The sequence below is a fragment of the Anser brachyrhynchus genome, assembly GCF_964034855.1.
Source record: "Anser brachyrhynchus genome assembly, chromosome: 4".
NCBI classification, from domain to species: domain Eukaryota; kingdom Metazoa; phylum Chordata; class Aves; order Anseriformes; family Anatidae; genus Anser; species Anser brachyrhynchus.
This window is the reverse complement of record NC_137698.1, coordinates 23,015,158-23,042,794: the sequence shown is the minus strand read 5'-3', so window position 1 is coordinate 23,042,794 and position 27,637 is coordinate 23,015,158. Positions and strand designations below refer to the sequence as shown.

The window sequence follows — 27,637 nt, the reverse complement described above, 5'->3', positions numbered from 1 at the left end:
TGTGTTGTTTTGACCTTAAGTTTTAATTGAAAAAAAGTTATGGAGTCCTTTGTCTATGACAGGGGAAGTAACAGATGACAAAACATTTCTGACCTCACTGCACCTGCTACATCTAACAAGAGACTGGTTTTCAGAAGAACTGAGTTGTAGGGAAAACCTCCTTGGGCTGCTAATCTGGCTAATCCATTTATAAATATTTTATTCTGTAACATTGTGAGTGCATAATTTATAGTCACTAGTTTAGCATTTGTCTCTACACATAACCAACGTGCGGCCTCCCTGACTGTGCATTATGAGTCTTGAAATATGTAAAAACATTGTCCACACAAGCATGTTATTTACTGTATTTTGTAATAGAAGAATTATAATGGGTTTATCAGAGTTTCACTCATGGCTACTCTTTGTCAAAGCAATACAGATCAATTTGCAAGCTTTTATTTCAGGAAGGAAGTCACATGGAAATGAAAGCTCCAAAGCATAAAATAGAATTAATCAATACGAGTTCAACGTAGATGTCAAAAAAGAATTAAACTCTACAGTGTACTGGTATGGAGGGACAGCAGTAGAAGAATGACAATAGGAGTATAACATTACCAATATGTTAAAATGTTGTGCATAGAGATCCTTAAAAGTGTATGCCTATGTACATAGCTGTATGCATACATATCTTTAAATCTTTTAGTCTGGTTCATACAAAAGTCAGTTTGCAACCAGACCTGCACACAGACAGATAGGGCTTGTCTTGTCCTTAATAATCCTCGACACTGCCACTGCAAGACTCTGTGAAAAACAGTCTCCAAGGTCATCTCTGTGGGCCTTGGGATGTGTTGAGGGTTGATGCTTCACCTCCCCATACATGTTTAACAGCACAGTTTAAAAGCCTGGTTTCCAAGACAACTGTCTTGGGAAGTGGGTTGCACTGGCCATTTGTACCTGAGATTAAAATGGAAAGCTAAAGGGACATTATGACTTCTGCATCGTTCTTTCACCTCTGTTTTGAGAACAGGGTAGCACATGTTGCCCTTTGCTTGTCATTATTCCAAAGCAGTGTTTGTAGATTAAAGCAATGTTAACTAGTCTAAAAACCTGATTTTTCTTTCTAGCAGAGGGAAGACAGAAAGTAGATGCCCGGTAATTAGAATCTTTTATATATACAGTGCCCAAAGAGGGAAAAAAGAATGGGGAAAAATGAGAATACAGATAACTGCAGCTAAACAGAAGGATCTTGCTGATCTCAGTGGGAACGCCAATACAGGGAGTCATGCCTCACATCTACTATTTACTTCTGAAGCCTTCCTTCACCTGCGAGCCAGCAGTTTTCTCTCATAATTGCAAGATTTCACTTATAAACTCAGCAATATCTTGTTGCTGTGACAGGGAGACCTCCCAGCTTCCACATCCTGCTGAGATGTGGTAGTTGGACGACCCTGGGAGATCAATCTTTCCTGAATGACATGACCTCCAGGCTTCCTATGAGCTCAGAACTTAGGCAGATCTTGCACTGTGCAATATTTTGCACTGTCGGTGGCAGCTGGATCATAGGTCAAGGAGGAAGGTTTCTTCCTTTTTTATTCTTTTTCTGCTTGGCTTCTATCTGTTATGTTCGCAAGAAGGAGTTGGCTAATTTGTAGTTTCTCTTATTGCTGCAACAAGCTTCAAAGCCATCCATGGTGGCTAGAGAAGCTGGCTGGAAGCAGAAATGGGGAGCACTGGAGAGAGCCCCTCTGTTTTAAATGGAACTGGTGTTTGTAAAAAGTAATGATGTAGTATTAAATATGTACCCCCAAATTCAAATAGTATACATATATGTAAAAGAAATCTCTCATCTTTCTGAAACTGGCAGCAGTCCAGGACTTAAAGCTGAATTAGGGTGTTTGTGTCTGTAGGCTAAATAATTTTACTGTCCCTTTTTATAAGGAGGACGCTAAATGTATATGAGACTGTCCATGGGTTCTTGATAGTACCAAATTTGTTAACAGTCCCATTCTTTGCATTGTACAACTGCAAACCCTCTGTAAGGCTTCTTTGGGGATTGTCTATCTTGCATTAAGGTTTTGATATTTGATCAAGATATTGAATAACAAAGTTCATTTCTGCAAGTTACTGAATGCACGTCTCCTTAATTAGCAAAGTTCTTCAACATATACTAAAACTGATTCATGGATATAGTGCTTTTGCCTTTAATGGATTTATTTCGATAATGTAAATCCAATATACGATCAGGAGAGCAATGAAGGGACATGTTGCAAATATATCTTATATCTAACTGAAGACTCATTAAAATTGTAACAGTATAATGAAAGCATCACGGTATAACCAAAATTCAAAAGCAGATGTGTATAGAGTTAGATTCTCAGCTGGAATACATCTCTCTATCTCTGGTGACTTCAAAATATTTTTATAAGACAAATTAATAAAAGGTGTTTGATAAACTGATATGTGAATATCTATCATCCAGTTCTTAATCCAGAAATGACGCATTTTAAAAATGTGTATTATTTTTCATTATTGAGTCAGTATATATTACATCACAGCAAGATAAATTCCTTTTTCTGTTAATTTACATTTTTTCAAGTCAGGCTCCCTCATTGATAAATCACCAGTAAAGTATGCATTCTTTGTGCATTCTGAGTTCTTATATCACAAGAAGTGCATGGAATTAGTAGTAATTGGCTTGTGCAATATCCTGAGGATTTTTGTTATAAACATAGGGCTTGAACACTCAGTTTTATTGGCTGATTTAAATAAATATATTGAAGTGTTTTAGCAGTGTTCTCTAATGGTGAAATAACTCTAAAAACACACTTGTTTTTGTTTTTTATATGTTTGAAATTAGACATTTTGGATAGTTTCTTTGAGGCTTTTTTCTTTGTAGTTATTAAGCATGAACTAGCAAGAGTAAAAAAAAAAAAAAATTTCAGGTAGGGTTCCTTGCATCAAAAATAGGAAGTGGAATGATTTGCTAGTACTAGGTACAAAGTGGATGTTTGCTAGCACTCTAGGTACCACTGTGCTGTGCTGTCCTTACAGCTGTGTGGAAGAGCCTCCCCACTCTGCAAGTCACAGTCAAAAAAGCCTTGCAGCTACATGGGACAACCTTGAGTATCTTCTAGGTTTAGAATAAACAACATTTTATTGTAAGGAGCTTTTTAGTGTTTGCTTAATATAAATTGACTCTAAATTTGTTCAGAACTAAGGCTGTAAAACACACAGAGAAGAAGATTTCTGACAACGAGCTTTTAGAGTCACAAGAGACCTGGCTGGAAACTCCACATAGAAAGAGCCACGTGATGGCAGGGGACATGGACAAGGGCATGAGCTAACTAGAACGTGGGTACATTTTGAGAGTAAAAATGTAAGGAAGGTTTTATGTGTGAATATTGAGTGCAGGTAAACGAATGACTGAAGCTGAGAATTAAGGCTCACGACAGGATATGGTCAATTTATTCAGAAGAAAGAAGTGAAAGTCTGTTCTTTATTTACATCCAATTTTAATTTCTGCATGCTTGCTAAAGGAAACAAATTAAAAAAAAAAAAAAAGAAAACATTCCTACAAAATAATCAGCCCAAAGTTGTTAATTAAAACTCATATTTTATCTTGAAACAAAAAGCACACATTGCATGTTTGGGTTTCCCAGCATGCATTTTTCCACTGTTTGGTATAAGAGATTCTCTCAACAGTTTTGATACTTTTCTTTAAAGTAAGTTTTCATTTTCCCATCCATTTTGTACAGCATCAGAATTAACTAACTAGATTCAAAAAATAGCACAAAATACCTAAATTGCTGTTTAGAAAGCTTCTTTCAAAGGGTGGCCCTCTCTGGTCATTTTCTTTTACTTATGTTTATATACATATATATATATATATATATACACATATGTGTTGCTGAACAAATGTACTTTTAAATACCTGTATAGTTATGTATATGTATGTATAGTATTTCAATACTTCTTTAAATAATTAGGATTTTCAAATGCAATATGGGAAATTCCTTATTCAGTTATTATTAGTTATTATGAGTTATTATTAGTAGTAGTAGTAGTAATTGAAACAAGCCTCCCAAACACTTGCTGTTTGTGAAACTGTTTCTTTTGTTTCCCTCCTCAAACGACCAGTATAATATTTCAGGGGTACAAGCTTGTAACTAACTTTATCTGAAATTCTGGCTTGTTTTACATAACTAATAAGTTACTTTCAGTAATCATTCTTGTCTCTCGTCTGAAGTACTTTCAAGTGTATTGTACTTCTGTAAGCCTTTTTTGTATGGCTACATATTTAGTCTTTTTAACTGCTCTAGATTTTTGTTCCAGGTATTTATGATTCATTTTTATTTTGTCATGTTGTATTTTACTGCTTAGCATAAATAACAGGGCTAACAACCTGAAGTCATAGCAGAGGATGTTTGTTGAAGTTCCCTGTTTTTTCCACCAGACATTCAACATTTCTCTTTATTTTGTCTATTTTAGAACTATAATTAAGTAGTCTTCTAGAGTTATTTCAGAAATGATGCAAAGATATGGAAATGATAGAATTCTTTTTGAAGGTTTTGGAGCATAACACTCGCTGATGTAAATGAATTCCTGTATTTCAAGGAATAGTTGCTCTGTAACTTGTGTGTATTTGTACTTGCAGTGAAAATCAAGTTTTCAGCTTCCTAGAACAATCTGCTCATGCAGATGAGTGAATTTCTCCAATAGGACTTTTACCTGTGTATCAATAAAGAGTCAAGTATTGTAAATATCTTATCAGCTTATAGCATCCTGTGCTGAATGAACTTCTGACAGCAAGTATCATTTACATCTTGATTTGAATTTTCTCTGTTTTTTGTGAAAGCTAAAATTTTTATTTCTGAAGAAAAAATATATTGCTTAGCCAGGATGGCACAGGCCCAAACTCAAAATACATCCTCATGGAACTCCACTGACTTTCAACAACGTAGCTCCCATTTGTTAAAGTTGTTAGAATTAAGAATTTGTATCTTATGTATATGTCATAGAGCTCCTATAGGCCTATGACATTTAGAAGAAGTGTCTTGATGTAGATTGTAATGACTGCTAAAATAAAACCTGCGAGTGATAAATGAACAGGTTGCTACTGCGAAAGTGTTTAAAGGTTTAGGACTCCTACTGATAAAACCACCAGAGAGAGTTTGTAGAAAATTACTCTCTTCTCACCTTTAATTGCATTATTTAAGTTGAACATTTTCTTCACTGAATGGAGTGCAAATAATAAAACCTTTTCATTTATTATGCAAAGTCCTTTACAAACAAAGTAAAGAGACTATGAGTTAGGCTTGCTTTATTGAATTAAATAACCAATCGTCTACAACGAAGATCACACTGGAAAGAAAAATTGCAATTTAACTAAACCAGCGATGTATTAGGACTTTCTCAAATGGGGAAGTTGCAAATATCTTTGGGGGTTATTTTTAACTACTTTTTGTAATGCAACAATAAACATTTCCAATGGAAGAGAAAAAGAGGACTGTCCTACAGAATGAAATAACTAGAAATACCAGAAGATTGTTCTGTAGAGGACAGGAGTGAAATTCAATTAGTCTTCTTTTCTGTCTCATTAATACAACTTTCTTTTCAACAACTTTAAAAAAAAAAAAAAGACTTCTGAATTATCATGGAAAGTACAAAGAATTTAAGATATTGTCAAGGAAAATCTTTTATCATATTATACTAGATATGAGCAGGGGGATATTTTTGGAATTGGTTCCACTTACCTCGGGAAAATAAGATTTGATAACGACCCTTTTAAAGCTAGTGGAAACATAAAAATCAGCTTAACTGTGCATCATATTTTTCAGTTTTGCTTATACATGAACCTCATTCCAGTAAGAATACTTGGCTGCAGGAAAATAACATACTGGCTTTGGATGGAATGATGAAGCATACCTTACATGCACAAGCGTAGAAGTTTCTCTGATACAACATTTTTGATAACACTTGACAAAAGTATGCAAATTAATGTTGTATATATTCCAGCACAATGCTGGCTTTTTCATTGGTTATGGTTATTTCATTTTAAAAAATCTTTATTTAATGGCTATTCAAGCTAAAGTAAGAGAATACAGGGAAAAAAAAAAATCAGAAACACTTTTCTTTTTGCCATTTCTCCTGTTCATCAATACTGGTTTTTGAATCCCGAAGGAGAAACTGATAGGAGAATACTTTATAAGGAAATGGAAATTCTTATCGGACTCAGAGTAGAGAAAATTACTGCAAATTGTAACAATATATAGAACATTCTCCATAAATTGATTAGTCTCACTTTTATGTGCCATAGCTTGCACAGCAGATTCACTTCCATTGATTTCTTTGTAAATGACATAAAATGATACACTTATTCTTTCAAGTTATTGCTTTTCAATGTCACTGTTTTTTTTCCATTATGTGACGTACAGTCGGTTCCATTTCTTGACCAGATATTCTTTTTCTGATCATAAAAATAGCCAGAGATGATATTTTTGGAGTGAGATACATTTTGCCATCTAGATAAATGATGATAGTGTGGAAGTAGAGAATGCTGCGGAATTAAATGTGCTCAAATAGAAACGTAGCATCAATCTCTTTATTATGAATAACACCAGAAAAGGCCAATAACCCTGAAATCAAATGGTACTAACTCTGAAATGGGCATGATCAGGAAGCTGTGAAGGGTAATAGTTTTTCTCCAATTTAGAAAATGGTTAAACATGGATATTCTTGTCATGTACTTCTTTTCTTTAGTTGAGAACTCAGTGCTGCCTCTCTGCAGCTCCTGCTAGCCAAGCTCCTATGATAAGCCTAAAGTTCCCAGGTTTTGCCAGAATTAGAAGTGGGCAACACTGCTTATTTTAAAAACTTGTGAGAAATCAATTTTCTAACTGAGCAGGTTCGGTTTCATTCAATTTCATTTTGCTATGTAATTTCAACACCTGGTATATATTTTCTGTGTATAAGTAAGTTTTATCTGCCCCAGTATGTCTAAATTACCGTCTCCATTTAAATTTATCAGGTAAAGGTGGAAAACTGGTGCAGTGATTTGGTAATAATTAAATAAAGGGATGAACAGAATTAAGGGATTTCAATTTTGATGATTTTGAATAGGTTCTTGTTTCTTCAGACGTGGAAAGATTTCTGTCATCCATTGAGGACAAAACAAAGGTGATGCTTTCTGTACAGGGGGCCATCGCATTCTAGTGTGCTAATAGTCTTCTGGTTATATTTCTTCATCCCAGGCACAACACTGGGGGAATCCAATGTATTTCTTGTAACAGTAGGTGAATGTTATTTTAATCTTTAGAAAGTTGATTCTGCAGACAGCTTGGCTCTGAAGCCGAGATTCAGGACAAGCCTACAAGTCTGGTAATGAAGCCCGTGCTGCCTTCCCCTGCCCCTGAGCCAGCAGGTGATGAGCCAGCTCACACTGCAGGCTGCGGAGCCCTGCTCGTGGAAGCCTTCTCCAAGAGTGAGGTTTATTGATGGGGGCACGATACGCTTAGATTGCTCGCTGTAGTTGAGGGTGGATGTCCAAATGTGCTGATGAACCCTAATAGGCTTTAATGTAATTTTAATGGGAAATTGTAATCTTTTAATGAGTTAGTAGTACGACTGATATACTTCCTCATTTTTTTTCCCCATGCAAAGACTCAATGGTTTTGTTTTAGTAGTAATTGCAGAGTACCTAGAGGTGCCAAAAAATTTGCTTTCTTTCTTTTTTCTTTTTTTTTCTTTCTTTTTTTTTTTTTTTTTTTAATTCCCAGGCATTTCTTCTGTGTGTGTGTACAGAGTAAATAGATACGTTTGTCATTCAAAGTCATTTAAAGTTCCTGACAACATGAACTCTTTTTAACAGAGGTCCAAAATGTTTTCAGCAAGCAGTGCACAGTGTATGCAGTCATCTTTCAAATGCATGCCCATTTATTTTATTCAGTACCCTATTTTAAAATAAGTCAATTTAAGCCAGGTATTGTAAGAATAGAAGCTAAACAATGGAAAGATACTGTAAATCTTTTCTGATCAAGTGTGGATTATTCCTGCCTTGAGAATGTCTGGGTAGTATTCAGCTGGTATGGGTATTTCCACACAGCCTCTGCCAAGCTTCCCCTGGGTTCTGGGTGCAGTGCAGCTGCAGCCCAGAGATACTTGGTTGATGTAAGCAGACCCTTGAAAGCCATCAATATCTCTGAATTTCTGAATGTCTGAGTAAGGTCATCAGGATCCAGGATTTGAGGTCACCTTAATGCAGAAGAAGTCACTGATCACACATTGTTCATATCTCTCCAGCGCTTGCATTTATTTTACCTTTTGGTATGACCTTTTGCAGGCTGTAAGTAAGATGGTGAGTGCAGATAGCAAAGCCTCCAATGAGTGAGGAAATAAACTTATCATAGTTTTAAGCTGTTCTGCTCCTTTACGTTATGAAATTGTCTCTCATGAGGGAACAGAAGGAATGTAAGATGTTTTTTTGCATGCTGATGTTGTCACTTGCGGGGGCTCTAACAAATCGCCTGATTTCTATAACTGAGTATTTCTGTATGATTCAGTGTAATTGACAGTGCCAGAAACTAGCCCTGAGCAAATGAAATGCAACACAAAATCTGCTGTAAGCAAATTAATCACAGTCTAAGTGATAGAAAACGTACACTTCATTTCTTTTCCAGGATACATTTGTAACGGAAAAATAATTCTCTTTTCCCTCAAAAGACTAGAAAGGCTGTCAGGCGCTCTGGGGCAATGGAAATAAGTAGTTTATGCCTCCCGTAAATAAAGATATGAAATGTTTATATTTGTGAACAAAGGCCAAAGTAACCTCGTAAATTTGACATTCTAGGCTTAGACTCATGGGCTTACACCACTGACAAATGGGTCACTGCCCCAACTGCTTGCCCCTGCACATCTCGTGCAGGCACTTACCTTAACATTCAGTACTATAATTTAAGGCTTCCTCACTGGTACCATTTTGGAAGACAGCTGTGTAAAAGATTGTGCTGTGCTTATTGCCTGGAAGCATATCTGTTTAATTAATTATCTTTGTTTCTCAAGGTTTTTATTAAGAATGAGTCTCCTGGACTAACCACAGCAGTGCTCCTGGGCTTGCTCTTCAGGAAAGGAGTTTAGACTTTTTTTTCTTACACTATCTTTCATAAAATCTCTAGTCCTTGCTTACACATAAGTCAGCAATGTCTCCTTCAAATGCACCCTAAAAGTAAATTTTGCCCTGTAAATATCTTAAGTTTTAGCAAATACAAATAATGGTTTCGTTAGCTTAATTTTATTCTGATAGCTATTTCATAGAGCTGTCCAAAGCCCCTGGTCACTGTGATTGTTGGCTCACTCTTTCTTCAGACCAAAACTTAACCTAAGTGAGTCATCAGAAATACATTTTCCATTTACAAACATGGGAGCCAAGCACACAACAAGTAGAAGTCTGGGAAAACCATACTTTTCAAAATTAATGCACAATGTACATAAACCATGCATGTTTTTGTAAGGAAGCTGAACAGAGTCCTGTGAGGCAGGTGATACTGAAAAATTGCTGCAAATAGCTTACATCACCATGTTTTCCTCTTTGGAAGAATACTGGTTTTTCCCAAGCAGCAAGCCCAGTTGCACTGCCATGCAAAGTTCAAGAGACATTGTTTTTAATTAAGAGCTTGAAAAAACTCAGCTTTTCTGAAGGACATAAATACTGAAATGTTTGTACTTCGTTTCATTTTCCATGGTAAGTCATCAGCAGCTCTTATTCACTTGGATTAGTTCCCTTCCTCTTCAATGACTATAACCTTTGGTTTAAACCTATAGCTGGACAGACTTTTAAAGGTTACCCTTTTTCATGATACCATTACAAATCTTACCTTTTCCAATTCTCTGTTATCTAATTATTTTATGTCTTCAGAGGAAATAAAGTCATGGTCTTAATTGTTTGCCTTTTAATATCTATTGCTTTCATTCAGAGGCTCTAACGTTTCCGATATCATAACAGCTTACACGCTTGTATCCAACCACAACAAAAATGAACAATAAATATACCAGTAGCTTTAAGGCTGATAGTATAATCACCTTTTGTTGTGGCCTTATCCTTTCCTCTGATGAGAAATTAATACGAACTAGTCGTGCCGCTATTTTTGTCCATATTTGCAAACTTTGCACCACCTATGTTTTATCTCCAAAGGTGCAAGGTAGTTTTTTCATAGCAGATCTGGCATAAGCTTACGTATAATTTCATTTTCCTTTCTGTATCTTCTAATTAAAAACACATTTTTCTTATTTCTTTCTTGTACATGATGCAGTAGTTCTCCAAACTTCATGGTTTGGTTTCAATATTTTTTTACTCTGTGTCTAAAATAATCAAATATACTTATAACTGTCAAGTGTGTCAGAATCACTTTCTGTCTTTATTGAGAGGCACACTTTGCATGCAATTGTAAATTGAGGCATGGTTTGAATTTCGTCCAGCTGTCTGGAGAGTTTTTTAACCCTTTGGAGCTTTAGCTGCTTTACTTTTCTCCTCATGACTTGATTTATTCTTTTTATTTCTTAATTAATTTTGGTGTGCTAATGGCTGGTGTTCAGTAATGAGAATAAGAGCATTGTAGAGAGCTGCTTCATGATGTCTCAATTCCAGTTTTAACATCACATGCCTTACAGACCCACATTCCTCCAGCCCTGGGTCAATGTGGGCCCCAGTGACCACATCATGCTGCATGGATGGGCCAGCAAGGACTACTGCAGAGTGGCCATACCTGACTTGGACATTCAGTTTACTGCTACAGTGTTTACTTTAATCCAATTCCAGAGCTTTATTTTTAATATCTTTCACGTTAATTCATTTTTATTTACCAGACTATCCATAGTTGTCGGTTAAAATTCAGGTTTAATGATCTTGCCATGTGTATGTGTTCATAACGAGTCTCTTGAAACTGTTGATGGGAATGCACTATTTCAGTTCTGTAGGAGTGTTACTTTATTAGGCTAAGAAACAGTGTCATGTGAATGTAAAACCAAATTCAATAATCTTTTAAAAGTGGAGTGTCTATCAAATGGCAAAAGATTGAGAAGCACTGAGACATCCAAGCCAAAAGTCTGGAGATTGATCTAACTTCAGAAATCAATACAGCAAACAGAATTCATGTTTTAATCAACTTCAAGATACAAGAGGATATAAAAGATGCTGAAAGATTTCTATTTATAATTCTGTTGCGCCATCCTGAATGAGGAGCTAATTAAATGTAGCACTTAACTCTTTCAGTTCAGTTGTAGCAGGGAGTTTTTTCATTGTACAAACATGACAAATCCGTCTTTGAATTTTGGTAGCAGAAGAGCTTCGTAGGCAGCCCTGTGCAGGGTTCGGTGAGTAATCCAATCTCAGAGTGATAAAGGCGGAGCACTCAATCTGTGGGTCAGGATGCAACAGCAAGGGCTGTAGTTTAGCAGGAGTCTATAAATGATAAAAGCTCTCCTTGACCACAGGCTACTTACATTGACTGAAATTCCACCATAGTCACCGATATATTAAAACAGTTTGAAGATGGAGTTTAACTAATTAAATTGAACTATTACAAGGGGTTAACTTACATATTTGATCAGTTTGTATTTCTACAGCTTTGTCTTCTCAAGGGGCTTTAATTTGAAGAAAGCTCCATACCTTGAAATTGGTCTAACTAAACAGAATTCTCATTTTTCTCATTGCATTTGCTTTCTCTCCCTCACAGAAATAATACAAAAATGTGGGGACATGTTTTGCTACTGTACTTTATTTTTTACTCAAACCTTTTGTTTTAAAGCTATTTTCAACCCATTGAATTTCATGTTTGGTCTTTTCCCCAGTAATTTGGGATTCGTTTCCTCTGTTGAGATTACTGGATGCAATAAACTCTTCAAAAAAAAATCTTCCCGAGAGACACATTAATAGTCCTTTTCACTTCAGGTATCATGATGAAGAATTTGATGTCATCACGCAATACTTTCACCACTGTCCTTTAAAATTACCTTAATCTTAGGATATCATATGACATCATGACGACCTGAAATGAAGCTATCAATGGAATTCTGTATTAATTAAAGAAAGTAATATCCATCACTGGTCAGAAACTTCATGATTTCTCTGCTGAAATGATGGTGACTGAGTTTGAAATAGGCTCAGGAAAAATTTTCCTTGGTGTTCTCAGATGCAGTAAAGAAAGAGACAGCTGTGAAATTCAAGCTAAATATGATCAAAACAATAATGTTATTAAACAACAAAAATAATAGCTTGTGAGTTTAAAAGTAATGTTGCAGCTGGTATCTCCCTCCTATTACGTTTCCTCTGTCTAGGTGTTTATTGCTTCTAGATTATAGCATTGAAGTACTTGAATATGTCTTGAATTAGGGAGGCAGAGGAAAGGGATGATGGAGATACGTATCACGTGGCAGTTGCAGACTTGCACTGGACTGACATTAGTTCCTTTTGGTAAAGTGCTTTCTGTATCCAGAAATATTTACAAATCCCCAAAGCTCTGCAACAATACGTTAATAAGACTGTTTACAGGAAGTTGTAAGTAGAAAATTTTATTACCTTCACTGTAGATTCAGATGTGTATTGTAGAAACTCACAACTTAAAGAACATGCCATAGCTGACTGAGAGAGCAAATAATCATAGCTATCAATTCATATTAAACCTAGAGAAAAATTGTTTTCACAAACTCTTACAGTTATTATTTAATCCTATCCATAAAAATCACAACTATTTGACTACAGAAAGAGCACGGACAAGAAAGAAGCTAAATATATCACTGACTAATATCACAGCATGTAATTCAATCTGCTGAACTCCTAAGGCTCAAATCAATGACAGTCATGGCAGCCACAGAAAGTCAGGGTTAGTGTCTGTAGAAAGCTGTTGTTAATACGCTGTGCATCAATCTGTTTGCAAAATCTATAATTTCCCTTCTGGCGTCATGTAATGCAAATAGAGGAAACACTCTTTACTCGTTCTCTAATATTTGACTATTGCTTATGGATATTGCAGTAACACTGCCAGAGCTGTCCTGCTGCTCGTGGAAATGTGGGCGGTGCCATCCCCTGCCACGTCCCGCTGCCACAGAGGAACACGCCGCTTGTGTGCTGCAGCCCATGCCAGCACCGCACATTCGGGCTTCCTCCCAGATGTCCCATCATGGGGCGCTTCAGGCTCTGCCGGGTGTGCTCTGCGATATAGGTACACGGCATGTGGGAGCCAGGTTCTGCTCTGGCACCGGGGCAGTATGTGCACATAGGAGCGCGTACATATCGGTATGCAAGCGTCGTGGGCATTGGTAGCCTGGACTCAAGTGTACCTCAACTACAAGAGGTTGTAAACAGGAGGAAATGCTCACTCACCTCTCCTAATGCAAGATGACTGTTGAGTAAAACAGGACAACTTAGCACATGGGAAAGGGTTAACTACGTCAAGGTAAGAGACAAAGTAACTTTCAGAGTGAATGGGAAGCTGAGCAGAGTTAGTTGTAAATTAGGCATCTTAGCATCTTCAAGGGGAAGCCAGCCTACATCCAGTATTTTTCATCTGGGCAGACTGAAAAATCTGTGTCGTCATTGGCAGCAAACACTGATATAAGTCCTGCCTGAAATTTTCAAAGTATCTTCTATTGAGGATATAAATCTAAAGTAGCTATCTTTCTTTTCTAATGCCTCAGGTCTAAATATATTCTGTTTTCCATAGAGACCATCTATAATTTAAATGATTTACTCTGTGCATAAAGAGTGTGAATTCTCCAAGTGTTCCTGCTCTTATTTCTCAAAGGAAGCCCTTGGAAAAAAAAAAAAAAAAAAAAAAAAAAAAGGCCTTAAACATACATTCATTCAAGAAGCAGGTACAATCTCTGAAGTACTGCTTCACCTTAAAACTATCAACACAGGAACACATTTTGAAAACAACAAAGTGACTGCCGAGTGTATGAACAATATTGAGATGGCAGTATAAGATCAGTCACTTTTCCCAGATCTTTAATATCAAACCAAAGACAGAGTTTGACTGAGATTAAGGTTACCACAAATAACAAGATACAAACATTTGTATTTTCAAGTGGTGACTAAATCAGTTTGTAGGGGTTATATATTATTTCAGCACTATGTTTAAACAGTATTTCCTCCTGGCAATGTGCTGCACTGATTTTTCTTGTCACACTGGCTTCTCGGGGTATGTGCAAACGTCTCCTGTTATCTCCTGTAGCAGAATCTCACTAATTGATGCAAAATGTACAGATGCTATACATTACTGACTTCCAGCTGCAGATTCACTAGTAGTGGGGGTTGGGGTTGGAATAAGGGAGCTGTAAGTACATTAAACTCTTACTACATTGTATTGGCCTTTGCTTGTGTGGCTTTTGACCTTTCCCCACTCTCTTCTCTTTTTCCTTCAAAATGGGACTGTCTTGACATCTGCAGTTTTCTGAGAATTAATTACAGCACCCCCATAAACTGAAGATTTTTGCATCATTAATTATATACCATGAGGACTTACTCTCCTTATTGTGATTTTTTTTTTCCCATTCTTTTGGCTACACGTTCATATCCTATTTGAACGGATGTTCGGAGAACAAGCAGCTAAATATTTCAAAGTGTTTTGAAAGAAGTATCCTGAGGATATTGAATTAAAATGAACAGCAGCAATAATGAAATTGTTAGAGCTTGCAGCAAAAGTGCAGACTACCTCCTCTCCTGCTGCAAGTCTCAAACAGAATCTGATGTGATCCAGACAAAACCTTCCCTAGAGTGGGAACAGAGTAGCTCGAACAAAAGTTTACTAAATCACTAGATCAAACTTAAGAGCTCCAGTATTATGATGCAAGTCTGTGTCCTTTTTCTCCCTCTCAGCTTACAACACCAAGTAAAAAAGAAGCACCTTGATTTCTAAACATTCTTCAGTGGGCTCTGTGTGTTATTTTTCAGGTATTTTGTCTATTTTCTCTCTGTGTGTATGCTAGCTTTCAAGAGTGATTTAAAAATAGCATTTAGGGAGCTTTTGTTAACCAAGACATACCTGTTGCAATACCTTTTGCAAAGAAGTTCTTAGCCCTATGTATATACTCTTTTTAGATGTCTGCACTTGTTTTCCTCATTTCCTGTGAAAATGATACGTACAGAAAATCCTTTCCTAATGAAGTCTTCTGTAGCAAATTTCATAGGTATATGTGAACAAAGAAAACTAACATAGTACATGTGTGATTGCCTTTTACTATGCAGCAGATAGGTTCTATATTGAATGGAGTTTTATTTTTTGTTTTGTTTTGTTTCTGCTCCCTTTCTCGTACATGTGGTACATGAATCTGAGCAAAAGTGGTAAAACTTTTTCACTTTCTTTGCATCAAGCATGATTTATAATTGGCTTTCTTTTAGGAATAAAGCATCCAAAGTGTGCATTTGAAATGTACATGCAAAATTTGCAATCGAATGTGCAAAACTGAAAATTGCTCAGGAGGGTATGGGAGCAACTGATGGTCTCAAGTATTTGATAATAAGTCATTTTTAATTGTATTTTAACTTCTGAGGCCAACATATTTTTATGTTATCTTTTAATTAAATGTTATCGGCAGGTTTTTTTTAAATTATTTTTTATTTTCAATATATGTAGTGATCTGTGTTAGTTATTTAAATAAAAATGAAGGCAATTAGGTGATATCAGAATCACTGTCACATAATTCAGAGCCAGTCAGTCATGTAAATGAGGGGCCTCCCTCACAGGTTAGGTCTTATGTGCAAACAGGTGTCAAGAATCTTGCTCATTATTCAGTATTTGCCTGTTTTTATTCATTCCTAAAACTATTTTTTCTCAGTTTCTAGCTTTTTAATTTTCTGGGTCATATTTTGGCACTGTTTTTATTGCAAAATTGCAAAAAAAAAAAAAAATCACTAGACATTTTTATCTATTAATGTACCTTGTATTATTTTTCACCTTATTCTATACTGCATTATGATTAATGGGTTCTAACCAGTTTTCTTTTCATAGTGAGATGAAATTTGACTTCTCTATGGATGTCTCTTAAAGAGAAGCACACCAAGTTGGACTCCTTTCTCTCGCTAATCATTCATATTCAGCTATTGATATTTGAAGTCCAGATGGTTGACTTCCTAACTATCTTAATTTTTTCTTTTGAATAGCATCAATTTGCCTACTTGTCATGTATTTTCTCCCTTTCTAAAGGCTTCCATTATTTATTGGCATTTACTGAATAAGCTCACAGATCTATGACAAAATTTCTTAAGATGCAGTGGCATAGTACCTTTGTATATATCCCACAGATTATTCCAGGATATCTCAGGAAAATGTGTGTGAATGGTATACTGTTTTCCTCATTTATTTGCTTTAAAGAAACCATTTGAAATGTAATGTCTGATCAAAGTCAACAGAATCTAATGAAAAAGTTCCTATCAATTTTACTGTACTTGGATTTTATATGGAATTTCTATGCAAAAGTAGGGCTATAATCATAGTGCTTAGATGCAGTGAAACAATATCTCTTTATTCTATTTTCCTATTAACTTGTGGGTGGTTCTATCATAAGCTTAATGATGTTTTATTTTTTCTTTATTTTTTTTTCTCATTTACATGATGCTATACCATTTCTTTCACTGCCTTTATAAAGTACTCCAAGTAGACCTTTAGCACATAAATAAAGCCATTATTAGCTGTCATGTTTTTACATAGAGTATTTCTCTCTCTTCGAAGATAAGAGATTGAGAAGAGTGTGAAGGTATAAAAATGTATTTTATGATACTAAATTCCTACTACCATCAATCACAGTAGTTTCATTTTATTTCATTGGTGGAAAACTTGATACTGTCTTTAAGGTAATTTACTTAAGTGCTAAATCACAGTGTGCAAGTTTACATAAGATATTCCAATAAATATGCATTATTCATTCCATATTCTGTAATACACTTCAGACTTTCTTACAATAGCTGTGCAGATGAGTGGGATTGCATTTTGGGAGTCCTACATCTGGGAACACTGTGGGAAAAGATAATTATGGGTAAATGGAGCACTTTTAAGCTACCAAAGATATTCTTAGAATGAGGGAGAATAAAGAGATAGCCTATATTTAGTTCCTTCAAATGAATATTCCATTCTATAAAGTAAAATGATGCCTTGCAATTATACTTTTAAAATGACTTTGAAAATGTCCTTGATTTTATTTAAAATTTCATTGTCAAACAAGGTTCTTGATATCTTTACATCACAATATATAAAAATTAATTCAATTTTATATTTGTCAAGCTTTGATTAGAGAAAATATTCATAGTAAACTTCAACAATCACATGAAATACCAAGGCTTTCATCAAAGAATTCAAACTTTCTGGAAAGATTTTTTAAAGATAATGAAATTTGTGCCTTGGTCTTTAGTTTGTTTTGCATGTGATTTTTAAAATGTTTTGTGTTGCTGTCACAAAGCCAGCTATAGTAAGTTTAGTTCCTAAACGTAGAACGGTGTTTGCCTGATGACTTCAAAGTCGTAGGCTATCCATCTTTAATGGGCATTTATAGCTCTCAAAACACAAATGGAGAAATTAAATTATTCTCATGTTCATTTTTTGCAAAACTATCGGTTTTTCAATAATTTACAAAAAATGAATAATACATTTATGGTGCTTGTTAGTAGTAGCCCCAAATAATTTATAAATCCATGATAAATGTTTTATAATGTTTTTGTGATGGACATTATAGATGCTAGTGTGTTGTCTGTTAATTATAGATATAGTAAGAATCAATAATTACACTGGGTTATTGCTATTTCTGGTGCTTTGGGGAAAAAGTTACCATCATGGCTGAGAGCTGTAGATGTGCTTGGGGAGGGGGGAATCATCATCATGGCTAAGGGCTGTTGATATGTTTTCCATTTTTTGAATTTTACTTTTTGAACAAAATAAATAACCCCTTAGGACACAAACTATTGTTAATGACTATACCCCTTATTTTACATAAATATATCTAATTCTTTAAAGCACATTCAGTGTATATAACTTACGTGTTTTATGTCTTTTAAAAGAATTATACCTAAGTATTTGTTTCAAATATGCATAAAGCACTTGAAAATAATAGCACCATTTCGGGGATAAAATGTCATAAACTGGTGGTGCTCTGAGGTCAGCATCCCCCCGGAGGTACAAGTGGCAGACCAGCTCCAGAAAGAGAAAAGCCATCAGAAGCCACTGAAACCAGTGTCCAAGCCTTACATTCTTGCTAAGGTGCTTTTAGTGAAGCTGTCAGTAATTCTTGTACCCTTTAAAGTGAGTCCTGCCATAGTTTTGGGATGACAGTGTCATTTGGCAAGTTCTCCGATCCCATTGATGCCAAATGTGCTCCAAGCCTACAACGAATCTGAAAATCTAGTTTTCCATTTATTTTTCAATCACTCAGGATGGAATTCAAACAAGTGATGCCTTTTCAAATGTTTACTCACCAGGAGCCTGTAGTTGAAGTAGTATTTAAAGAGAGGATAACAAACTGTCTTGTTTAAATAAATTTGACTATGATTTATTAACTGTTTAAAATGTTCATGAGTGGAAAGTACCTTTTTGTTACTGATAGGCAACATTATGAAAGAAATACTCTTGTGAATTTATGACAGTGAAAGTTTTTGTATACTCTTTTTTGTCTTTCTTATTCTCTTTACCAATTACACTCTAACTATATTAGCACAGAAAAAAAAAAAGTCACATTTGTTTCACTGACCTTTTTAATTCATTGCATTCTGGTTTGTACCTTTTTTTCTACAGTAAATGTAGCAGTGCAGTTATTGAAGTCAGCACTTTCAGTGGCAAGGCTGGTGAACTCATTAAGAACGCTGCCAGGTGCTGCCAACCCCAGGTGTCAGCCTACTGGATAGTGAGATATAAATAACTCTTTACTGGAAAAACGCAGGCTAACAAATTACCCATCCTAGGCAAAGCTAAACTAGTGTCCTGTGCTTTGGTTTGTTGCTTACTAGCTGCGAACATGTAGTCCAGATGCCCCTTCTTGCAGGGTATGAATCAGATCAATGACTGCCTCATTACCAAAAGACTGTTCCAAAGGGATCCGTGCAAAATAGCATTCAAGTGCCAGAATGCAGTCCAATACTATCATCATATTTCTTCTTTTTTAATTATTCCTCTCTATATCCAAGCTAGTTACAAAAAGTGGCATTCTGTGGCTACTAACCATGTATGTCCTCTAAACTTTCTGTATTATTTCCTGTGGATTTTAAGGGGAATCTAGTTGAGAAACAATTCAGAAAAGCAACAGCAAAATGTTGTTGACATGCAGCAACAACTACAACAGGGGGGAGGAGAGAAAGAAGGGGTGATGAATTTTATTCATCTGTTTTCTCTTGAGCCAGTATTTTGGAACTCAAAAGTATAGGTAATATTGGTGACAGTTAAGGGACTAAAATTTTAATAAAATAAATGACAAAATAAGCTTTGCAAAACATGTTGAAAACTACGCCTTTATGAGTTCTAATATTCTTTTTTGTAGTAAATACTTGTTATTTACCATAAGCCCTCTATTATTTTTGCTTGAAGGATGGAATGTATTTCCTGTATTTGTATTTTTGACAACTGAAGTCCTAGTCTTACCTTGACTGGCCCAGACCTGCCTTAGATGCAGTGCAACAGCACTGACTTTCAGGACTAGGAGCGTGTTTTAACTATATGGAATGCTAGATAAATCTGAATGTTCTCAGCAGTCACGATCTCGTCGTGCAAAGAAATGTGAATGGCAGTCAGTAGAGTTTTGAACTCTATAGAAATGTGAAAGAGGCTATTTTTCAAATAGCTGGATGAGTCAGTTCGGTTATGAAACATCTGGCATAATGTTCTACAACTAACTATCCATATAGATTGGAGAGCTATCTCCTCTCTATCCTGCCTGAGAAGTATGTGTCCTTCAACAGAAAACATTTGTGTGCACTTAGAGGACTGTGGTCACTCTTCATTGCAGGTCATCACAAATGATTTTTCGACAATGTGTTTCTGAAGTCCAGTGGTATTTAGCCTCTCTTCCAAACTGAGTAAAGGAGTTACAGGTTTTCTATAGAGTCTTTGTAAATGACAATGAGATGTAATATGCTTCAGATAAGAGATTCTTAATTGGGCTAAGTCTGATGTGGATGCTGGCGTGGACTCAGGCACAGCGTAACCTTGGAAGGTTTGATCAAGCTGTGTACCTACACTGATTGCAACCAGCAGCATGGGGGCTATGGGCTAACAGAGGGAACTTCAGAAGCAAAAAGGGGCAGAGTAGAGCCACTGTACACAGTCTTCATTCAATAAGAAATAATGTATATAAATAATATAAACATTATCAAAACACATTATATAATTATATAATGACATAATCATATAAATTATATTATTATAATTTTACATGATTTTATTAATTATATAATAATTATATAATGTTATATATTTATAATTAAATAGTAAACAAATATGCATAAAAGGTGTCAGACATCCTATTATCAGCAGAAATGTTGAAATAGCTATTTAGAATGTTATCTACTCTTTGCATAAATTGCAGTTAATACAATATTACTACCATTCTGTGTACTTTCCTGTTGGCAAACACATCTACTACTGAACTGTCATACCACGTGTCCATTTTAAGAGGTTTGGTCTTGGAATACGCTTAAGCACATACACTACTAATTTGGAGTGAATGTTGTTTGAGTGACACCATCAGCTGTTTTTCATTTGTGTTTTTGTTTCCCTTTTCCTTTCTCTTTTCTATTTTTGCATTTTCCTTTTTTCCTTCCGTCTTTATTTTATTCTTTTTTTCTTATCAAAGGTCAAAAGTTATTTGGAATATAGAAGGCATGTAAATAATAAAATTCAGGAAACTTTTACAGTATCAGAGATTGGGTGTTCTGTTGGCAATAAATAAGAGAAATTACTCCAAAAGTAGAGTTTAGGGATAGGAAAGATGTGAGTATTATCGGCTACATAAGAGATTTCTGTGATGAAATTTCTGGTAGAAAATTTTAGCACCTCCATTTTACCACACTTTTTTTTTTTTTCAGAGCTTTTGAAGTTTAAAAACATGGCAATTCCTCTCTGTGTATTTGGAATTCCATTAAAGCAAGTCTAGCAATTTATGGTGATTAACAGGCAAACCTGTGCATTCACTCTGTCAGTGTCAGCAGAGATGTTTCTTCGCTTCTATTTACATGCAATATTTTTATAACCCTAAATGTAAAATTGTTAATTTTCCAGGAAAAGCAAACAGCCCCCCACGACCACCACATCCTGGATATCTTTAATATACTTATGTTTTATTTAATCATGCACAAATAAGCACAGGAGAAGCATTGAATAAAAGGGATAATGGACCATCCCCAATGGGTAAAACAAGACATTGAATGCCTTCATACTGTCCATTACATACTGTCTCCTTTTAAAGGGACACTATTCAACATAGATCCTGACAGTTATTGTACTTCTTTATGGAACAAATTGATTTGACCTCCAAACCTGAAAATATGGAAATTTCTATACTTGGAAGTTAAAGTTAAGCCCCCTTATCTGGGTGGCTGAGGGGTTAGCATATGGTCTGTTGATCCCACTTCTTAATGTATAGATCATACCCTGAGGAATGCATTGCCAGCTATTTTATTTATAGTCATAATTGCTTTTCCTGTGTGATTTAATCCAATTAACATATGCTACTGTCCAAGGCCTTAGTCTCTTTTTACAATAAAAATGGCAGAGTATTAAAGGAAAGCAGTCTCTAAATGCCCTGCTTTGAAAAAAGGTATAGACTACTTTTAAATCCAAACAAATGCTCTAGACTCAAAGCATGCTTTCTGGAAGCTTTAATATATGACTCTTCTTTTTTTGCCAGCATTCCGGATGTTACCAGGGCAAAATGTTATGTCTTAGATTTGAACTGGGTTTTTAACATGGTGTCATCTTTAAGGATTAAACTATGTAGTAAGTGGTTTATTGAATATATAGTTTCAGATTGAGTGTACTGCTTCAGCATCTTCATAACCACTGAAACTTTATTAAAATAGGTATTTTGGGTAATGTCCATTAGCACGGTCATGTGAACCGTTTACACATTATCCACTAAAACACGGGTTTCAACAAAAGGTAGGCACACAAAAAATTAATAACAAATGGAGAGGGTGAAATATCTTTCACAGAAGTTTTCATATTTGTAGAAAATGCTATACTGTCTGACTTGCAGATACTGTGTCTCCTAAAGCAAAAGAGAGGCTAGAATAAGTTTTTGTGTATCCCTAACTTGTTTCTGCAGCCTGTCTTAAAATAACGTACCAGAATACTCACACACCATGCAGGGGAACATCTTAATTCAGAGTCAGGAAATGTTTAGCACAGGGATGTGTTTGACCTGTTCTTACACCTGAGAAGCATTTAGTCACTGCTGTCGTGCAGGATCTGGAACCTGTAGCATCTTACTGTCTTCCTGTACCCTGTGAAATAACAAGGTAAGTCTCAGTGCTTTATTTTGAGAAACAGTCATTAAGAGAAAAGCAATACTGGTTTTAGCTTTGACTATGTTTCAGCAATTCCAGCACACATCTTGAATGTAGAAAACCCAGATTCAGTATCTTCTTAAGGTTAAAACATGTATCTTTCACCTCTGCAGATGTAGTTAGTTTCTCTGACCTGAACACTGGAGGTTAACGAACACTTACATTTCAGTTTCAAATAACCAAGAAATGTAATTTTTCTTTCATGTCTCTATCGAAAGGTTAAATTATGAAATAGCTTCCAGAGGAGTCAGTTAATTATTTAAAAGCTTGTAGGGTGAACTTCATGAAGTACAAAGAGAAGTTCCACTTACCAGTCAGAGTAGCGGTATTGGCAGTCATGATGCAGCAACAATCATTATATAAAGATGTACAACATGTGATGGACTTCGGCTACAGAAACAGTATTTTCATCACCCAGCAGGCCGCTGTGCTTTTCTGCTGCAGGAAATAATACTTCTGTTACAGCAGCACTATGCTGTGGCAGAAGACCTTACCACCTACGGTTGTAGCTTTGACTATTGTACGAATAGTTTAAAAATTATTCTGGCCACGGTTATGTTGATTTGCAAGTTCTAATAGTCTAGCACCAATAGAGAAAACTGTGCCTTTCACATGTAACTTATTAAAAAATGAAATCCTCAATCCTCATAAAATATATTTAATTACATTCATTCTTGCAAGCAGAAAGTACGTAAGATGGAAGTTCACAAATTAGCAACTCAGCTTTGCCTGTCATCACTTGGTATTATTGAAGATGGTATTATAAACTATCCTCAGTAGCACTTCCCTCTCTGAAAAACAGTTTTTTCATGTGTATTTGCAGCCCAATGTTAGCAATGTTTCTTTCAAGCAAAGAAAAGACACTAAAACTTGAAATATAGGTTGTTTGTGTATCAGTGTGTTATATATTGCAATGGTGAAAGTTGATGATATATTGATAGTTTGACTTTCATATTTTCTACAATTCACACTAATTCTTTAATGAGAAAGAAATGCTTCTTTTATCTGTACATTGTATACATTTCTATCCTTCTCTTTCTGATTTATTCATTTCTTTCTCTAGAGGATTACTCCTTGGCTTGTTTAGCTGAACAGCTAGGAGAGCTAAAAATCAGCGGTATTGCTGCAAAGTTTTTTTTCTATCTTGAAACGTATTCTAACAGATAGTGTTAGGACACTGTATCTCAGATGGGCTCACACATTTCTGAGAAGCCCTCAAGAGAAGACCTTTTGGCTCAAAAAACAATTATTCACTGTCTGATATTTAGTTTGTGGTTCTAGAAATATATGAGTTTAATGTCTGTTTTTAATGAGTAATGATCCTTCCTGTCTTTCTTATATATATATGACTCTAGAAACATGAATTTTCTAAATCTACTTAAAAGAGTTAAAACTAGAAAGTATGCCCACTGTGCACACGTTTAACTGCAGGTGAGGAGCCATCAACCTCGCCCTTCTTTTCCAACTGGCTTTGGACATCTCATGGGAGGTACAGTGAAGTTTCCGTACCCAGCAATTGCACTCTCCCATGTTGCGTGCTGTTCAGAGAGCCAGGAGCACTCCCTGTGCTGCGGAAGGGCAGTGTGAATTCACACCTTTCCTTAGCTCGGGCATCAGGGCTATGTTTGATCTCTCATGTAGAATTCAAAGCCACTTTTGTTCAAATTTTGGCACAGAAAAGCACTATTCATGCTAATTGGTTATTATAACACAGAAATATAAATACCTGAGCATACTGTGTATCAGTTATATTTAAATCAAAGTAACCTGCCTAATCCTTTAGGCTGCTATTTGTAGACGTAGTGATAAGGCAATAGTCCATAGTGCTATTAAACATAAAGTCTGGGAATATCTCAGCCGCCAGAAAAATGTCGATATCTTGATGTGACATTCACAGTGCAGTGTCCTGTTTGAATTATTAAGCAGCTGTCTGCACTATCCATGACACTGTTTAAAATATTTGATAATTATAAGAACTTCAAACCCTTAAACAAAAAATTAAATGATGTACATTTACCTTATTCAGGGAGTTGCTGCTCGCAGCTGGGAAATGTAGCATGTACATTTTGAAATCAATCTCAAAAGAACAGTATCAGGAAGATGCCACTGTTTTTGGAAAACATTTCTGATGTAAAATGTGTCATTTTTTTTTTCCAGATCTTATGAAGCAATAATTATAAAGTTATATAACTGCAGATTGTGTATTTTTATGCTATTTTTTTTGGCCAGTTTTTTTTGGTATACATCCTTTGAGTTTGCTATTGAGCATTAGTTTTTGTTTTTCTACAAATGACACTTGTTTTGGATTATACAACAGCCTTCCCTATGGAGGACAATTTGTGCATTTGGTTTCCCCATATAAATTTTTATTTAGGCTTTTTGGAATGCGTATAACAACTTACAATGCAATAACCAGTCACACTTGTAGGACTTTTTGCTACCCTAATTTGAGACAGTGAAAAACAAACAACAAACTAGCCATAAATAAAACGAAGTTGGCGTGGACCACGGAATATGGTGGGAAAATACACACCATGTTTTTCACATTTCAGTTACAAAAGAGATATGTAAATCTAAAAAGAAAAAAGAACAAACCATGACTTTGGACTGCAAAAAGAGAATAAGTGCTATTGTACAGTTCTGAAATTAGCTGAATTTAATAAAAAGCTTTAACAAGCTTCACAAATCTGCAGATCTGAGAAGAACTCTGATCCTTCTACTTCAAAACCATAGGCCTGGAGCACTTGATATAAAGGCAGAGCTTGCTAGCTGCTGGCAGTCAAAGTCCTTTCCAAGCTGCAGCGCATCAGCAGAGGACACTTATGCACACGGGCATTGTGCATAAGCCTAATGCCATTGAAGGCGAGAGCAAAACACGGTTATGATAACATGGTGATCAGCATAGGGCACAACAATACTCACAGCTGAGCAATTATCTGTTTTCATGAATTTTTCTGGCTTACAAAATGAGAACTTTTGAAGAGGCAGTAATATCCTGTCTGTGAACTATAGGAAAATGTCTTTGACCAAGGTAGAATATCAGATCATGTTTATGTGAATTTTCTTCATATTTAGACATCACCTTCAAGTAACATCCTAAGACAAACCTGTTTTTCATCCCCAAACTGCTGCTAATACAGGATTTTTTAATAGATAAGTGCAACTGTTACTGTGGATACGAAAAATCAATCACTGTATAAGCATTATAGCTGGATGTCTCTGCTAAAACAAAGAATAATAACAACGTTAACACTTATCCTCCTATCCTAAGGCTATATTTAAAGTTGATGGACAAGTATTTGTGTCATCAGGTGCAAATGTAAAACTTGCACTTACATTATTAGAGATAAAGTAATTAACACTTTTAGTTAAATTCATACATCTCAGTTTGTAGGTAGCTATTTACACTGATAAGCATCCAGCCACTGTTCCAAGTATTAGGCAAAAGCAGTCATGAATAGTTAAAAATTCCCAAAGCATCCTGTGAAGGGGCTACTTTTGGTTGTCTGTGTACAAGCCACAATTGGGTCAGCTCATGTTAGATTTGTTCACAGCCATATATACCTCTAAAATTGAAGCTTTAAAGCATACTCAGAAAAAAAATAAATGACTTGCAGGTTAGCATTTCAGATTGTGTTTGCTAGTTGTTTTTTTCCTTACTTTCCTACAAAATAAATTCCATTTTATTTTGAGAAAACATATGAGACACCAAATATCTTGCTCTTCTGTTGAAGTTCTATATGTTTAGACAAAAATTAAATAGTAAAATACAAAGTGAAAACTTGATTATGTTTTCTTAAACTTTACTCTGTTTTACGATTCTGTATCGCTTCAGCGATGCAGTAAGTAACCTTACTGGCCCTGCATGTATTTACAAGGAAGCAGAACACTTTGAAATGGCCAAAAGGAAAAAAAGAAAATGGACAATCAGCTGTGAAAACTTAAGAAAGGGCAGGACAAAACACATGTTTATCACAAGGATGGAAAAAATGGCTCTCTTTGCAAAATGTAATACATTAATGATTGCCCATACTTTATCTGCATTTGAAATTTTCAAGTCATGCTACTTGGGAGGAAAAAAAAAAAAAAAAAAGAACAACACAGAATTATCATTACTATACCTGAAAGCCAAGCAATGGCAATTATTGCAAATGTCAAGAAGATAAGTGATTTAAATATTTTTACATATTTTAGGTTGAGTATATATTGAAACTTAAAAACACTACAGGATTTGTTGGGCTGATAATGCTGTGTTGGATAAAAAAAAAAAAAGGTAAAATAATCCTTGATTCTGTCTATGGAGTATAAATGCCTGCTATTTTGATAACTGAACACAGTTGGTATGGGAAACAGGTAGATTCAAGATGTAACCAGCTATATACCTCTGTTCGCTGTTGTTAGCAAAATAAACAATGAGAAAATCATGAGAATGACTTAAAATACTGTTCTTAAACAGCATCAACACGGATCTTCTATAGCTCTCACTAACACCCCAGCCCCAAGCAAGAGCTTGATTTGATTGGGATTCTCTTCTTGCAGAGATGATCTTTGGGTGAAGGTCCCCAAGCAGAGAGGTGTGGAAGGAACAAAGAGCAGTTAACACCTCGCAAAACTATCAGGCTTTCTGAGTGCTCATCAAAAACTGAAAGAATAAACTGTAGATGGTGATAATTCAAGATTCACTTTCCACTCACTTTATAACACTCGATAACCCCCCTAATGCCAAACTAGATTTAATTAATGTGGATACTTTGTTCAAAAGCCACAGGTTTGGCAAGCTAGATTTTCCTTGAGCAGTTAACAGAAGAATGTGCATATTTGCAAAAATGTTTTAAAGCAATAATTGTGTTTTTTTTTTTAAGTTTTAAAATTGCTTATGAAGTACATTTCCTAATTACTTTTAAGTATTTAAAATTATGCATACAAAGAAATTAGCTTTTCTAGAGGAATAATTCCCAAGCAACCAATTTCTTACTGTAATTTACCCGACAAAAAATGCTATTACATTTAATTGACTAGTTTTTGTTGTTGTTGTTTTTACAAGTTATGACCTGAAAATTCTGTTGATAGATTTGAGTTGCATAGATGCTGGTCCCGTTCTTTTCCAAGGACAAAGAGTCTTCATACAAT

The 27,637-nt window shown here is 35.5% G+C and overlaps 1 protein-coding gene and 1 long non-coding RNA gene across 2 annotated transcripts in view; one reads left to right on the top strand and one right to left on the bottom strand.

Moving 5' to 3' along the window:
- Positions 1-27,637, top strand: part of LOC308194612 (uncharacterized protein) — a 975,354-nt gene that overhangs the window by 324,475 nt on the left and 623,242 nt on the right. The gene's annotated exons all lie outside the window — the stretch shown is intronic.
- The window catches only part of LOC308194615, a 38,597-nt gene that overhangs the window by 518 nt on the left and 10,442 nt on the right, over positions 1-27,637 (bottom strand). The window contains exon 2 of the long non-coding RNA XR_013950759.1: positions 1-27,637. This exon is cut by the window's left edge and continues 518 nt beyond it. This is a non-coding gene — a long non-coding RNA (uncharacterized lncRNA).